General features: G+C 48.9%; 1 long non-coding RNA gene across 6 annotated transcripts in view; it reads right to left on the reverse strand.

The window, feature by feature from the left end:
- The window catches only part of LOC125531092 (uncharacterized), a 35,195-nt gene extending 23,171 nt beyond the window's left edge, over positions 1–12,024 (reverse strand). For 5 of the 6 annotated variants that reach the window (XR_015611618.1, XR_015611617.1, XR_015611613.1 and 2 more), the window contains exons 1-5: positions 11,502–12,024; positions 11,327–11,419; positions 10,312–10,435; positions 10,062–10,230; positions 9,840–9,911 (exon numbers count right to left, since the gene is read on the reverse strand). This is a non-coding gene — a long non-coding RNA (uncharacterized LOC125531092). The remainder of the gene's footprint in view (positions 1–9,839; positions 9,912–10,061; positions 10,231–10,311; positions 10,436–11,326; positions 11,420–11,501) is intronic. The other variant, XR_015611614.1, reaches the window with a different exon arrangement.
- Positions 12,025–17,402: the final 5,378 nt, after the last annotated feature.

Genomic DNA, 17,402 nt, shown 5'->3' on the forward strand with positions numbered 1-17,402 from the left:
CAAATGTCCTATGATCAGGCACACATCCTAACACTTATGCATATTGATGACTTAAATGTGCAACACACGAAGTAACGTATATCTTCAATCAATGAAGACATACATTCTAAGTGTGAATACATTAATGTGGAATTTGACTTCGGAGCGCCACGATAATTGTGCGCCGTGTCTAGGTCTAATACTTCCTATACGGTGGGTAACGCCACCACCAAACGTTCCATTCTGAAGTGTTTCACTCATGGCGTTACCTCGCAATGTCTTCACATTTGGTTTGGCTTCAATCTCAATATGTCTTCATGATTATCTTCACTGCGTTGATTAAATAGATATATATATATATATATGTACTGATGTTCTGTCCTCTACAGCATTCACTTATAGCTATGTCTTCTTGGTTGAATCTTTTGAACTAAGTGAATGTGATCGGACCCTAACCTCTCTATGCTTTCTATCTCAAACTCTATCTCTCTAAGTCATATGCATTCTGTTGAAATTGTCAAATGTCTTCACTGTGTCCTTGTCAGCCGAAGACATAGAGACAACCATAGAAGTCCGTTTTTAATGCTCATTCCTCCACATAAGATCCAGAGAAGCAGGAACGACCGCCCGACAATTGAGGCGTGCCAGGGACGTGGAACAAACCCCAATCTTCCTCTAACTGGCCACGCGTGCCTCAAATGCGAACCGCCAGGGGCACCTGCGTAATAGCACAGTGCCACCTCTGAGTCTATAAATTCACACTTACCGCGGTCATTATCTCCTTCTTCCACCCTCGCACGAACCCTAGCGCCACCGCTAGCACTCGACGACGCCGGAGACGAAGCGCTTCACTGCCGCAACCTCTCCAACGCCGTCCTCACGCCGACTGTGGACATCGTCCTCTCCGCCGTCGCCGTAGGTGTTTTCCGTCGCCAAGTTAGGGCACGGAGGACTGAACTGCTCGGCATCAACTTCCTTCCGTCTAGTAGTTCCAGTGGGGTAAATAAAACTTCTTTTTACAGCCTCTTTTGATCACTTGGTTCTGTCACGTTCTACCATAAGAAGTTTCTCTTCACACCAGTTAGATCTCTCGCTGCATCTCATAACATGCCTAGTATATTCACTTGTGCTTCATAAAGCAGTTAGATTCCTCACTTGTACTGATCTATGGGTTCGTACAAATCTGGAACCAACTTCTTATCTATAAGTGAATGTCTTCGCACAATGAGGTCAATGTCTTCTAAACCGATTTATCTTCAAAATCTTCTGAGAATGCATATGACCTCTTCCCCTTCCCTCGCACCTTAATGCTGTCACAGGTACATGTCCGTGGGAGAATCCTTTGGATCCCATAGTCTGCATTCATTTGCAGAGTACTTGCAGCATTACATCAACTCTCCTGAAGCCAGTTCTTGTTGGTCAAGCAAAAGGAAGCCTTTGAAGCCTTTGAACATCTTGAAGCCTTCCAAGTTAAGATTCATGGCTTCAGAAACAGCAGCAAGGAAGGGAGGCAGACAGCGACGTGGTGGAACGTCCAAAGATCTGCCTGATGAATTGGCAGAGATGTACAAAACTGATCCTGAAGAAAGCTATGGTCAGTGCAAGACACGAATCCAATGGATTCTAAGATATTGGGCAGAGCAATGGTTTCAATACCGCTTCGTCACTCAGGCATATGCGGAGAAGTGCGCCATCAAGAGACCGTGGGGAGATGTATTATACAAAAATCTCGTACCCAGGTCCAGAGACGAAGCCATTGCTCAAGGCTTCTATCCATGCATGGTGAGAGGACCACAGCCAGCTGAAGCACATTCGTCATCACTTCTCTCGTGTCGCGATGATAATCTGTTCAAGCGCAACTTCCAATTTGCTCAGAACTCTGCAAAGCAAAACAAGAAGAAATTTGGGCTTGACTTCAACCCTGGTCCCTCCTCACCAAGGGCAGATGGCACACGCGACGCCGATCCCAATATCATCGGGCCGTATGCCAATCTTGCAGGCCTCATCACCCGCATCCTAGTCCAAGGGACTGCCGTGAATGACCCTCCAGCAGATACTGAGTCTGATGATGCCCCTGCTGCGCCGAAGCCAAAGCAGAAGAAGCCAAAAGCTTCAAAGCCAGCCGCTTCTCCCAAAATCTCAAGAGCGAAGCCATTGGCAACTGCACCTCCTGAAGCCAGTGTGCAGTCTGAAGACTTATCACGAGTCTCCAAGCCCCAAGAAGCCAAGAAGCCTCAGCCACACACAGGCAAAGAGCTCACAGCTGCTGCCATTCTGCGGTGCGAAACCATTGATCTCTCAAGCGATGAAGATCTTGGAGATGACGCTCTTGAGCAGCTCATCAAGAGCAAGGAGGAGGCTGAAATCTTCAACAATCTGCCTCTGTTTGATGTCGTCATCATCCACAATTTCATTGATGAATGGTTTGCCTCACCGGACATCAGCTTCGACGATCTGCAGCTGCCCATAGGCCTCAGCGTTGCCTTTCAAGGCGCAATTGCTTCAGAACTTGCAATAGCCCAACACATTGTAGAACTGAAGCAGAAAATTGATTATGAAAAGGCTCAGTTCAAGAAGCACGTGGCCAAGCTCAGCGTGCAAGAAGTGAAAAACTTCAAGATCATGTTGCACGAGATGAAAGAGAACTTTCTGAAGACGCGTGCCAAAGCTCAAGGCTCGCGAGAGCGCATGAAGACTCTGGCTGATCGCTGCGTGCAGGCCTACAATGAGGCCGAGAAGCGCAAGGCACTTGGGCGTCCCGGCATTGACCCCAGGGTGGCTACGAAGAAGAAAAAGAAGCCTGCTGTGCCTGAACCGGAAGCGCCAAGGTCAGAAACTGCTCCGATTGTCTTCCCCACTACAACGACTGGCTCGAAGCCAAAGAGTCGATCTACCGCCTCACAGCTCAAGAAGACACGGACTGCAGAGGCTGAAGCTAAGAAGAGGAAGCACTCTGAAGCCTCTGCTTCTGAACCCACCATCAAGAAGTGCAAGACCAAGAAATCTCGGGCTGCTCCCACAGAGCCCTTGATAGTTGAACCCCTCTCCGTCCGCTATCCTGACGCAGATCGTCAGTTGACTATGCATGAGCCTGCCTTCACAGAGGCTCCGCACGCCGAAGACATTCCAGCAACTGACCACAACGCTGCTGAAGATATTGGTCTCCAAGACAATGTACAAGGTGATGCAGCCCTTCCTCAGCTTGAGACAAGCGAACTGATCAGCATTGGTCGTCCATTGACGCCAATCACACAAGATGCATCGTGGGCAGATCGCCCACAGGAGGAAGATAATGAGCCCCAGCCCACTGCAACTCCACCGGCGTCGCCTACATTCCGTAGGCTTCGCAAAGGGCCAAGGGCTCAGGCTGCTGACGACATTCCAACTCCCCCGCACCAACAAGAAGCAGTTCTCCAGGAGAACGTGCCTGAGTTCATCCCTCCCACTACACGTGTGGAGGCGGCAAATGTTGAGGCTGCCACAAACAACGCCGAAGCAAATGTGGAGCCCTCCCCAACAACAGCTTCAGAAGACAATGAGGCTACTGCTCCTGAACCTTCTGTGCCTGAGTCTGCTGCGGGTCCCCAATTCAACTATCATATTGCGCACAGGCCCCAGGTCCAGAAGCCGATCCCACGACTGCCAAGGTTCCCAGGTTCTGCATCAGCTCCTGGCTCCTTCAACATCAACGGCTTCAGGACAGACAACACGTTTTTCAACAGCTCCAAGAACCCTTATTCAAGGGAACGGATTGTATCAGATAGGTTCTGGAGCTATCAACAGCGCAGCTATTATTCATGCATCCTATACAACCAAGGCCGCATCTTTCCTCACAAGCGCCTTGAGGTTGAAGCTGTTGCTGGTCTGCCTGGTCTGGAAGAAGCATTGGATTGCTTCAAGCAAGTGGGTCTGCTGCCGTTTATCACCGATGAAGAGCACTGGAACGAAGAGCTTCTGCTCCAGTTCTATGCCACCTTGCATATCAAAGGCTATAACAGAGATCCGAAGACATGGGTCCTGGAGTGGATGACCGGCAATGTCCATCATGAAGCCAATGCTTTCGACATAATTGAGCTTACCGACCTTCCCACTCCTGGCGAATTCTTTGAAGAAGGCTGCCAACTCCATGCTGAAGCAATTGAGAGCATATTTCAGCGTCCTGAGCCAGATATGAGTCAGATGCTCTCAATGATGAAGCCATTGCCTCCAAATGCACCCTATCCAACTAGGTTCTTCGTTGAAGACTTAGAGTACCTGCCCAGAACAATATATCACATCATAAGGTGGACTCTCTGGCCCGTTAAGGGACACTCTCGATATGCAACGATTGACGGTGCAATGAAGACTCTCATCTTCTGCATTATTCATGGCAAATGCTTCAACGCACAGGATCTCTTCATCCGTCAACTTGCAGCGTCTGCCTCAGAATTGTTTGGATTGAAGTTCTATGCTCCTTGGGTTATGAGGCTGATCAAGCTTCACTCTGCAATCTCCTATCAACCCTCAGCCCGCAATCATAGGATATTTTTGCCAGATGTAGACACATCTGCTGAAGCAATATATTCAGAGCCTGCCAAGCAACCATTAAGTCTTTAGAATGCAGAACACCAGAGCTTCACTCAAAATATTGAAGGTGTTGAAGCTCTCTCCCGAGTGTATCCAATGGCTGGCACCACACGTGCCCCTGCATCAACTGAAGCCACTAACAGCACAGCTGCAAAGAGACCCAAGAAGCGCACTCGTGCACTCAATAACCGAGAGCTTCTTGTGGCTCTTCACCAAAAGCAAGATAGGCATCACGACTGGCTCAAGAGGTAGATGAGAAGCATCATGCAAGACGTCAATCGCATCAGAAATCTGGCAACCAAGAATGCATTTGTCGCACACGAGACCTGTCGCCGCACCTGGAAAGGCCTGACCATGATGTGCACTGAAGCTGACCTGCATGAGGATGGCTTCAAAGAGAGATTCAAATTTGACTCCACGCCTCCAAGAAAAGCTGTGATGCGAAGCACACCATCACTTGAAGAGTCAGAGTTCTCTTCTTCTGCTGCCACCGTGTCTGCCCGGATTATTGAAGAAGAAGACGACGCGACATCATCTCCACCTGCTTCAACACGCGTCGAATCTGCACCAAGCTCGTCTGCACCGCCACCAAACAACTCCACCGACCCTGCTGCACCTGGGAACGCGTAGAAACCTCTATGTCTTCAAACCTTTTTGGTCATCACTGACAAAAGGGGGAGAAGCATATGATGGTTATAGTCTTCAAGCGGGTCACTATGGGCGGGTGCCTTCATATGCTTGCTACATTTTGCTTCGTGCTTACAACTCCCGTTTTTGCTACATTTGCTTCATTGAGTTGTAACACTTAGCCTTGATGGTCATCTGCTACCTGTTTGTCACTCCGTTTTGCGAAGATAAATTCCGCATGTGCGACGATAAATTCCGCACCCATCTCATTCTGCAGACGTCCATTTTCCATTATGCATGTCATTATCTTCATATACTTTCACATGCATGGTGGATTGTCATCATAAGTTGAAGTGAATCTCCACAAGTACAACCTGCCATGTGCATTTGCATTCAAGAAGCAAATTAGTTATATGCACATCTTCAGGGGGAGCCCTTGCAACTTATGAAGACAATTCCTTTACAATTTCACAAATTATGTTCCCCGTTGAAAACTTCAACTAGTTTGTCATCAATCACCAAAAAGGGGGAGATTGTAAGTGCATCTAGTGCCACCCCTAGTTGGTTTTGGAGTATTGACGACAAACCTAGTTGAGGGACTAATGTGTTTGTGAGAATTGCAGAAAAACACAGGTAGAAGTCCCTCACTGATTCGGTTTTACTACCATAGATGACCCCTAAAAATGTACGAAGACATTGAAGACAATGGTGGTTTATGAAGATATTCATATTGAAGACAATGACATGAGAAGACTCCCTATGAAGCTTATGGAACTCGAAGACTTAGATCCTTCGTAGTTTTATTTCATGTTGTGTCATAGGAACCACCGTACTGTTAAGTGGGGTCCAAGAGAACCAGTCAGAATGACTGAAGTGATGCCTAATTCAAATCCTATGTCTTCGAGCGAAGACTATGAGAGCAAATCTTGTCCAGAGTCAGACAAGTCAGCTTTACTTGTAGCCCAAGTAAAGTTGCCGTGTGAGTTCAAAATTCGACCGTTGGTACACGTGTCAGTTCCTTAGTGACCCAGGGTCATTTCGGACAAATCAGGTCGGGTTGCCAAGTGGCTATAAATAGCCCACCCCCACAACCATAAACGGTTGGCTGCTCAGATTTCAGTGCACGGATTTTGTCGTTTGAGAGCAACCCACCTCGAACCCTTTGAGAGAAAATTCCTACCGAGGAGAAAAGCCCTAACCACCCAGAGCCAGAGTAAATTGGGCATCACTTAAGTCTTCGTGTCTGAGTGATCTGAAGACTTATTACACTTGAGGACTGTGCATCCTCCAGACGGTTAGGCATCGCGTTCAGAGCATCCAAGAGAAATTGTGGATTGCCAGTGAACGAAGTCTGTGAAGGTTTGGAAGTCGCCTGAAGACTTACCACGAGTGATTGGACGAGGTCTGTGTGACCTTAGTTCAAGGAGAATACGGAGAGGACTGGGTGTCTTGGACTAAGTGTCCTTGACTGGGTGCCCGGGACTGTGTGTCTTTTGGTTTAAATACCTAGCCGCTCCAACCAGACGTACAGTTGTCACAGCAACTGGAACTGGTCCAACAAATCATTGTCTTCAACGTGTCACTGGTTTCATCTTCACTTCCTTTGACTTACTGTTATTCAATGTGAAGCCATTGCATGCTTGCTTTATCTTTTATCTTCACAACATGAATGTATAATCTGTTTGGCTTCATAACTTCTTCCTACCTGATCCTTATTACACTGAAGCTGTTTTTCATTGTGCTTTCACTCAATTGAATACATGACCATGGCTGCCCTAGTGTAATCTAACTTCCGCTGCTTAGTAATAGGCATAATCTTCACTGTTTGTCTTCATAACTTTCACGTTTTGAAGACTTTTATAAAAATCGCCTATTCACCCCCCTTCTAGTCGATATAACGCACTTTCAGCTGTTTCATGGATCACAAACACAGAACTCAGTTCCTGAGGACGGTTTCAGTGAGACAACCCACCATGTACTCCTACATGGCCTCTCACCGCTACCTTTACCAAATCGTGTTCACACACTGTAGGACATGTTTACACACCTCCGATTCATCCCCGATGAACCAGACCTGACACGACTCTATGCAATAGCAGGCATGACAACCAAGCATGAATGAGTAGGCACATCAGGGCTCAAACAACTCCTACTCATGCTAGTGGGTTTCATCTATTTACTGTGGCAATGACAGGTCATGCAGAGGATAAGGGGTTCAACTACCGCAGCAAGTAAAAGATGAATCGTTGTTGTCCTAATGCAGTAAAAGAGAGCAGGAGTGGGAGAGTGGGATTGTATTGGAATGAGCAAGGGGGTTTTGCTTGCGTGGCACTTCTGAAGATATCATTGGGTCTTCATCAGTGTCAACGATCACAGCGTCGGTACAACGTCTATTGAGAAGGGACAAACACCGGCAACTGAGAAAGAACTCAATCAACACATGACGATATGCAACAATATGATGCATGCTATGACATGGCAATATGAATGTGTTTTGCACTAATGCATCTAGCAACCATTTAAATGAAGTCCATATGGACCAAGGGTTCATACGCAAACTCCATGTTTAGCATTTAAAATGCCATTATCATGTTTTCACTTATACAGGGGGTATAAGTTGGTTGAACATGCATGAAAGTAGCATAAATGGATAGACTGGATTTTTCTGATAATTTTTCATATATAATTTATTTCATTTGGATTTACGGTTGAATTTCTATGATTTTTAGAAGTTTTGGGCATTTTCTGGAATTTCTGAATTATTTTAAATCCAGAAAATGATTAACTGCGTCAGCATTGCGTCATGCTGGCGTCAGCAAGTCAACAGGGTTGTCCAGGTCAAACCTAACGGCTGGGCCCCACTAGTCAGTCTCACAGTTAACTATTTGGGTTAACTAGACTAACTAAACAACACTGGGCCCACTGGTCAGTGACTACCTAAACTAACTTAATTAAGTTTAGCTCTAACTAACTGGGTTAGCCGGGCGAGGCCCGCATGTCAGTGACTCAAGGGTCAAACACAGGTCAACCTCGGGTCAAACCCGACGCTAACTGGGCTTTGACCTACTGCGGGGTCCGCTGTCAGTGACTAGGTGAGGTCCAGCTGGCGGGGATTAGCACTAATGACCCCGCCACGTCGGCTGTCGCCGGAGTTGTCCGGCGGCGACAAAACCCGCGGCGGCAACACGCCGGACTTGCGCTAAAGGCGACGGGGACGGTGGCTAAGGGCATCGGGCGTAGCCCGGACTCGCCCGCATTTAGGGTAGGTGGGTGGCCGTGGGGGCGCCGGAGCTCGCCGGAACGGAGCTCGCGGCGGCGGCCGGAGCTCGGGTGTGCTCGGGTTCGGCGCTGGGATGCACAACAGGGGCGTGGAGAGGGGCTACGGCCTCCTGGGGGGTGTGGCAAACGCGGTGACACGCTCGGTTTCGAGCCCGCGTGGCTGTGGCCACGTCGACGGCGTCACCGGCGGAGCAGAGTGCTCGGGCTCGGTGGAGATGGCGGCTAGGGGGCGCAACCGAGGCGTAGAGGAGGGGGGTTAGGGGCAGGGGCTCACGGTGGATGCAGAGGTGGCCTTGGCGTGCTCGGGGAAGCACCGGAGCGAGCGGGGCGGCGAGAGGCATCTCCGGTGGCCGGCGACGAAGACGATGAAGATGGTGTCGATGCAAGGCCTCCGACGAGGCATGGCCGGACGGAGAGGACGAGGGAGGTGTGGCGATGCTCGTGGACACGTCGGGGAGGCGAGGGGAGCACGGAGGCCGCGTCTACGGCGTACGGCGGCGACGAGCTCCGCTCGGGTGTGCTCGGGAGAGGGAGCAGAGGGCGAGGGGGGAGAGCAGAGAGTGAGGGAGAGGAGCGAGGGGTCACGGGGCGTCTCCGTGGCATCGCTAGAAGGCCCGGGAAGGAAGCAGGAGGTGGCCAGGGCGAGCGCGCGCGCGGTGACACGCCCTCCTGCCTACTGGCAGGAGGTGGAAGACGACAGGGAGGTGGAGGTGGGCTGGGCTGGCTTTGCCCGGCTGGGCTGCTACAGTGGTTGGCCGGTTGGCCCACCAGGTAGGTTCTCCCTCTTTCTCTTTTAATTTTGTTTTCTATTAATCTGTAGTCTTTAGGGCTTTATTAAAAATACTTAGACACTTCCAAAAATCACCAAACTGCTCATGCTCACTGTATGGAATAAACCCAACATGGAACATTCCAGTTTAGGATTATTTGGACATTATTTCTTATATAACAGAAATAATTCCAATCCAAATATATTATTGATTTAAATCAAAGGCCCAATAAATTATTTCTGTGACTCCAAAAATATTGGTTTGAATTTCACCTCATGCCAATATTTTCACAGAATAACAGGAACATTTTCTTGGACTCATTTGATGAGATTTAAATGTTGGTTATTTTTAGAGGTTTTTTGAGGCTTGGAAAATTCCTCAATTCAAATTTCAATTGAATTTAAACATGATGGAGCAACCAAACTAGTCCAAGGCCAGGTTAAAGCTAGGGCTGTGACAGTTCAATATTGGCAGAGAGGAATCCGCATGGCATATAATATTTCTATCTTTAAAAATAACAACTAATCAGTGAACCTCATTCCACACCAACTAAGCACAGATCAATGTATGAATTGCACACACAAATTGGGAGATGGTAGGAGAGATGAAATGGCTCACCAGTTCACTCCTAGATCCAAGCACCACTATATTATTTGTGTTGTGCAGGACTACATCAGTTGCATTGGTAGCCTGGAAAAAAATCCAGATATGCATATCAATCAAAGTTGGCATTGTTACACTTGCGGTCATTCATCTCTATTCATTGCAAGCAGCAGGCAACAACGAACACTGTAAGCACTTAACAAAGCAGGCACATATAAATGTAGAAAAATGGGATACCTGTAGACCATACATCACACGATGCACGGATCCTCTAAGGCTGCAAGGCAGATCTTCCATCAATTCCAGGGAAGAGTGTTCACCACGAGAGGGAGGCTTGTATATGAGTCCCATCTTCTTCTTCCCGCGGCCCTGGAGGACTGCAACTCTGCCCTTGCGATCTAGCCCCCTGCAAATGAACAAACAGACATATCTAATCGAATCTCGAGCAGATGAACATGTAAATGTGGGAAGTGGAGAGGGCGCTCACCGCTCTCTTCGTGCGGCGGACCAGAGGCGACTCACCTCGGGTCGTTTCTTCCGAAGATGCACGAACACGAGGACGTTGGTCCGACACCCTATAATCGATGGCAACGCCTCCTGGTCTGACCAACCTACATGTTGCAGTCCTCGTTATATTTCTTTACGGAGGGAGTATATACTAATTATGCATTTTCAGAACTAAAGTGAACTCAAAGCTAGACATTTATAGCTCCATGTGGTATTGTGCTACAGTGTACTGACCAGAGACAGTTCTGATTATTTATAATTAACGGGAAATGGGAAGAAATTCACAAGCAATTTAAAATCATGCAACTTTGATCATGCAACAGAAAAAAGGCAGGGGGGGCTAGATTTAGTCCCATCTTCAATTTAAAATCATGCAACTTTGATCATGCAACAGAAAAAGGCAGGGGGCTATATATATATATATATATATATATATATATATATATATATATATATATATATATATATATATATCCATCTGAGCATACAAAATTAATTCCATGAATGTAGAACTCAAAAGAAGAATATAAGAAAAACAAACATACAACTAAATAAATGAGCAGAGCTAAATCAAGGAAAAGTAACACAAGCCTAAATCAGTATATGGCTAAATTAAGTTACCATGCCCTGTTCAACACAAACAGCAGTGCCACTATAGCAATATCTTGGACCAGATTAAACTAAAGCTCACATAGTTTATTACCCAAAACTTCCTGGCAACACATCTATAATCCTAGCCAATAATAATTCAATTGGCCATGTCAATTCAGAGCAAAGAACAAGGGAGGCAACCATCCATGTGCAAACAAACAAACAAACAAGTAGTGTAATGAATACCAATCTGAAAACAATGGCTATACTGAGAAATTTGCTAGTAACCCAAGTGTAGCAGTCACCACATCCCAAACAGAACTTCCTACTATAGAAAAAAATTAGCACGGCTGGATGCATACAGAGTACAGGAGAGAGACGAGAGGAAGCAGTGGTTGGCTTACATAGGACGTAGTAGAAGAAGAAGACGGAGAAGCAGGTGAGACAGTAGCAATCCTCTCCTCTACCCTCTTCTCCTGTCCTTCACACAACAGCACCTGCACACGACCGCACACAGGCATCAGATGCAGATAGGAGGAACACCAGAGGGAGAAAAAGAAGAAGGGGGAGGGACCTGACCTGCTTGCTGCACCTCCAGTGGAGTCGCCATGGTCATGGGTGCTAGGGTATTGAGGCAGGAGGGAGGAAGTGAGGGAGTGAGGGAGACTGGACGCGGCAGTCCTCCATGGTGAATGGTGCCCTGCTTTTCTGGCTGAGGTACCCAACGAGGAGAAGGAGGAGGAGCGCGAGGGCGAGCAGCGACAGTAGGACGTAGCCGCGGCAGGCGAGGGCGGCCCTGAACCAGGCGCCCCCGGCGGGCGACGAGGAGGCGAGGGGCGCCCCGGCGAGGCCTGCTGCTGCTGCTCCCCTCCGCCGCCGCTGTCGTGCTCCACGTCCTCCCTCCGCTGCTGCTCATCATCGTTGGGGAGGGTGCGGGGCTCTGTTGCGGCGGATCTGGCCGCTGACGGCGCGGTTCGAGGTTGTGGGTGGCGGCGGCGGCGATGTGGGTGGGAGGAGAGAGGCGCGCGGGAGGGGAGAGGAGGAGGCGGCGAGGCGGGAGGAGCTGGGCGCGGGGGAGGCGCGAGTGCGGGATGGAGGATGCGGCTAGGTCATCCCACGGCAGCGGTCCCTTTTTATACCCCCAAATGCGAAATGACCAAAATACCCCGGTGGGGGCATGGATATTACATTCTGTTGCCATTGAAATTTTATCCAACGGCCCAGGTCGATTGTGTAAATATCAGACGGCCCACAGTGATCTAGCCTGAGATCCGACGGCCTGTGTCGCGAGGAGATTTCGATCCGACGGCTGAAAATCCAAAGCGCTGAGGAGGCTCCATTTTGGTTCGGTCTCTAACAAGGGGATGTTAAACATTATCTCGTAAAGCTATCATCTACTCCCTCTGTTTCTAAAAATAAGCCATTTTAGAGATTTCAATACGGGCTACATACGGCTGAATATAGACGTATTTTAGATTGTAGATTCATTTATTTTGCTTCATATGTAGTCCATATTGAAATTTTTAATATGTCTTATATTTAGAAATGGAGGGAGTAGCAGATATACGATAAACATTGCTTTCAAGATAAAAGCTTGTTCATCTGTTCCCATCGGCCTAAACTGTTTTGTTTTTCTTTTCTGGGGTGAGATGGATATACAAATTTTATCTACACAGGCAGGGGGCGGAGCTTTGTAGGGACCAAACCGGGCCATGGCCCCGCCCAAGAATTTGACAACTTTTCTACCTATGCATCTTCCTAGCCCAGTCCAGCCGAAGGGGTGCTTTTCGCTCCCCTCCCCTCCCGAGTCCCCTCTCCCCTCCCGAGTCGCCCCCCGCGTGGGCGGCCGGGAGGCCCCCAGATCCTGTCGGCCGGCCCTCCCCCACTCCTCCTCCTCCCCCCTTGCCGCCGCCCAAGGGCGCAGCCAGGCGAAGCCTGGTCGTCGCCGGCGGCGGCGGGGACTCGGGCCCTCTCGCTCGCGTGGGGCTGGCGTGGGCCGGCGCCCCCGGGCCGGAGCGTGGCGGCGGGCCGGACGCCACGGCGGGTGGTGGCGGCGCCTCGGCGACTTCGGTCCCCCGCGGCAGGAGGCCTCGCGGTCTGGTGCGTCGCGGTCGCCAGGGACGGCGGCGGCGTGACCGGATCGGTTCGCGGCGGCGCGGCCGGATCTATGCCCAAGCGTGGGCCTTGATCGCTGGTCTGTCGTCGGCACGGTAGCGGGTGCGACTCGTCAGCAGCTGGGCAGATCCACCGGGATTCTACCCTTGTCTGATCCTTGACAGCGCGGGTATCTCCAGGGGAAACCCTAGATCTCCTTGGGATCGAGCGATGACGGCGATTTTGCGTCGTAGTCCCTCTTTAGAGCATCGTTTTGGAGTTTACTCCGGTTGAAGGGACCAGCGACGTCGGCGGCGCACGTTTGGTGGAGCAACTGCCGATGAAAATTGCGCCGACTACGCTCATGGCGGACGATGACGGCGTCTTAGATGTCGTTGTCGAGGCATCGTCATTGCAGTCTGCGTCATCAGGCTTGGGATGCTCCGGGGGAAACCCTAAATCTGGGTCTTCCGGATCGGACGATGATGGTGCTTTATCGCTTTGCCTCCTGGGGGCATCGTTTTGGAGCAAGTGATGACTTGGGGATGGTGGAGCGGTACTTCATCTCACACATTGTTGGCGGCGGAGATCGGCGGCATGGCGCTGTGGAGGCTCGGCGTCCGATGCGCGGAGATGGACTCGCGCAGGAGGAGGTAGATGCCTGGCGTCATGGTGATGTTGATGGCAGAGTGGCCAGACAAGGTAGAAGCCTCAATATGATCTGAAGACGGACCTATGGAAGACGGCGGCGACGACACACGAGTGCGTCTGACCGGATTGTGCCCCAGACCGGGTATGTGGCTCGGCTGGGGTTTCCGGCTTTTGATGTTAGTTTTAGATGAGTGGTTTGGGTAGTGGCCCAGCTAACATCCTTTTATCATATGGATACGAGTAGCGGCATATGTTGCCAAGATGATGAATTCAGGTATATTGTTTGTAATACTTTGTAAGGTCTTTAAGAATAATCAATAAAGTGATCGTATGCATTTCCCATATGCTGAGGTCAGGGGTCATTCTCCTTTTCTAGAAAAAGCCCAGTCCAGCCGCAGTCCAATAACTTGGCTAAGCATTTGGCAGCGCTGCCGGGTAGAAGCAACCGCCGCCCGCTGGAATATCTCGTCGCCTCGCGGATCATTCGCATCGCACAGCCAGGGGCCAGCCACCCACTCCCTCCCCCCGACTCTTCGCACGGGCACCAACCTGCAGTGAGCGAACGACGGCATGGCACGCCGCGCTGTTCGTGCCAGCCCACTCTGAAGCAATAGCTACACGTACAGCCGCACATGCACAACATCACGTAAACTAGTATCTTCTCCCAATTCCCTATTTGATAATTAATTGCCTGACTTTTTTCAGGTCCTTACATCTTATACAGTCCTGATGTTCTACATTGCAACTTACAGTAGGTAGTTAAGGGCAAGAAAAGGATGATTGATTTGTGTTTTAAAAGGAAAAGTGATGATATAACTAAAGTTGAGGAAGATCATGTATTGCCCTTGCTTAGAATTGGAACAACAATATAACCAAAATGAAGGAAATTTAACAAATGAATTTTCCAAGGTATTGAGCTCTTGTAGGAAGACCGTAGATTCCGCCCTCAAATTTGGCAATATCCACCGGAACAAAGAGATAATGTGAGAAGGGCACATTTGATGTTAGGTTTTATGCAATCCCGTATATCAAATTATAAACTTTCAGGTGCACAAGGGCATTGGCACTGATTCCATTACAGTTGGTTTGGTCTTTCCGCCTCATGGCTAGAGTATTCAGATGACAAAAATTGTGTGTATTGTCTATATGATTAAAAAAATTAAAAAAAAGAGAATTGTGCTCTCTGTTAGTCTGGCCCGCCCAACTTTTTCTGTCAAGCTCCGCCACTGTACACAGGGAGTTATGATTTATCTCGGCTTCGTGGAATCATTATAATAATCTACACACACGCATTAATTAGCAATCGATCTGCATGATGGTTGAACGTTATGGAGCCCATGAAACCAGCTAGTACATCGATTCCAATTTATAGCTCGGCAACGGAAGAGTCCAATGGTTGCTAGCTACTCTAGCCAATGGAGTACTAGCTATGATTGGCACTGTGTTATATCATACCCTGTTGGATTGCATTATTAGTCATCTCAACGTTAATGTATTGTGTGCATCTCAATTTCGGTACAGGATGGCACTATTCTAGGGTAAGGTATGTACGTTCTCAGACCATGTGTGGGCAATATATATGCTGTGAAACATAACGAGTAGCACTTGCATAGGAGTGAAAAACATAAAACCACCACAATACTGACGTCATTAGCAAATAAATCACCACAGTACAGGCAGCTAGATAAAAAACACCAAATAATTTTGACCATTGCTAACCTGGTGCCAGAGTTCTAGTGGTGGGTAGAACTTGGTGCCTGCCACCAGGTAATCTAATTCGAGTGATGGGAATAGTTTGTGACCGCCACAGCTGGTATAAGGCTAGAATACCAATGGTGGAGCCCAAAGCATGCCTGCCACTCATCTAACCCATCACCACGAGGACTAGATTATAAGCGTGTGCAGCTTTTCTGTGAACGTGAAGGAAGTGAGCTCCACATAATTCCCATGGCCACAGGAGATGTGCGGCCATGGTCTCAGCTCAGGGTGGACGTAGTGAGCGAGCTTTTTGGCCCGCTCGTGGCCCGCTAAGGACCAGAACGATCGTCCTGCCCCGCTGAAGAAAAGGGGAGGTCGGGTCCCTGAATAACGGCCCCAAAAACTTTCGATCTGGTCCGGATTTTGACCGAGCGGACCGAGAAGAAAACACAGTCACCGCTGCCTTGGTCGTCGTCGCAGCCACCGGCGACCCTCAGGTGAACCACCATGTCTCCGAGAAGCACGGCATCGGCATCGTCCTCCCCGTGCAATGAATTAGTCGAGATCACTGCATAGAGGACACACGCATCAAATTCGTCGATCACGGCCGTCTTCTGCCGCCATCAGATTCGTCGCCGTTGTCGCGTCCCCCGCGACCTGCACCAGTAAAGAGGGTGCGGCCTTCCTCCTGCGCGCGCACGCGATGGTCTCCTTGTGCCTCTGTTAGCTACTGAATCTCTCCCGCTGGCATTGATCGAACTAAGAACAGAGTAGCTACGATCTGATTACAACGAGGGTACAGATGCAAGCGCATCAAAGGCAAACAACAAGAAAGGGGATTAGGATTCTAGAGCCAGGGATGGGAAGTAGGTAGCCGCCGCCGTCCTTTTCCTGATCGGTCTCCGATACCCTTCTCAGCTTGGGGATTGCTTCTTATACTTCCTGTGTGGAGTTCACCCACTCTTCTCCCGCACGTTGTTGCGGGAACGTTTGCAATACATCCAGTTAGAATTGGTTGTATGAAACATGAATTTTTAGAGTTATAATATGAGAACTAAAGCTAAAAATAAATATGATTTGTGGTGTTTGATTATTGTATAATGTAAATATCCTAATAGAATGTAAATTCTTATGCATGTTTGCATGTCGAAGTGGCTTTTATTACGCATGATTGCACGTTCTGGTGGCTTTTCTTCTTGCATGTTAAATGATGAGGTGGCATACTTGCATGTTGGGAGAAATAGCTTAGTGGGGACTAGCTATTTAGATATAGAAGATGACTCGCCGGTTGGGCTTCTTTGTTCTCCTTGCTGGGTCTTGGGCCGATTCCTCATCGGGCCAGGTAACTTGTTGTACCGGTAGTGTAGTACTGTTAGGTATGCTAACAGCCTCTCCCCGTGATGTTCGGTTGCGTCGGTGACCACACAAGCACGGTGGCCATGGCGAGCTACACAAGCATGCACGCTGCATATACATCATCAGCACAGGAGTAATAAAGGGAATCCGCAGACGACGGGGTCGGTTGGATAGCTGGAGTTGCTGGGAGGTTCCATTCGGACAGCCCAGGGCCCCAAATCGTTGAGAAGAGCCCTGGCTCCCTCGGCTCTTGTACTTTTAGATTCCGGGCACTTCCTATTCCCTAATGTGTTTTCATAGTAAATCTTCCTTTCTTCTCCTTTTGGTGTCTTCGGGTCATCATTGGATCTTATTTTTCACTCATCTGTGGCCTATATGACACGAAAGAGTGTTCTTTAGCAAGAGAGACTCACAATACATATATAGGCCGAGATGGAGTTGTAGTATATGTAGTTATGTACACACATGTGCACACACACAAACTGGTATGTCTGGCAGCAGGTTGTTGGGTTTGTACCATCTTACATTGATTTACGTTGTAGCCGAGTGACTTGTACTATGTTGTAGTATGATACATGTTGCAATGCATTCCCATATTATGGCTCGGCAAATATATAGCTGGCCGGTCAGGCAGCTACGTGCTCGACTCACTGCCATGCTTGTGACACGCTGTCCTAAAAA

Source organism: Triticum urartu, chromosome 7A (genome assembly GCF_056163025.1).
Source record: "Triticum urartu cultivar PI428250 chromosome 7A, HENAU_Tu73, whole genome shotgun sequence".
In the NCBI taxonomy this organism is placed as follows: Eukaryota; Viridiplantae; Streptophyta; class Magnoliopsida; order Poales; family Poaceae; genus Triticum; species Triticum urartu.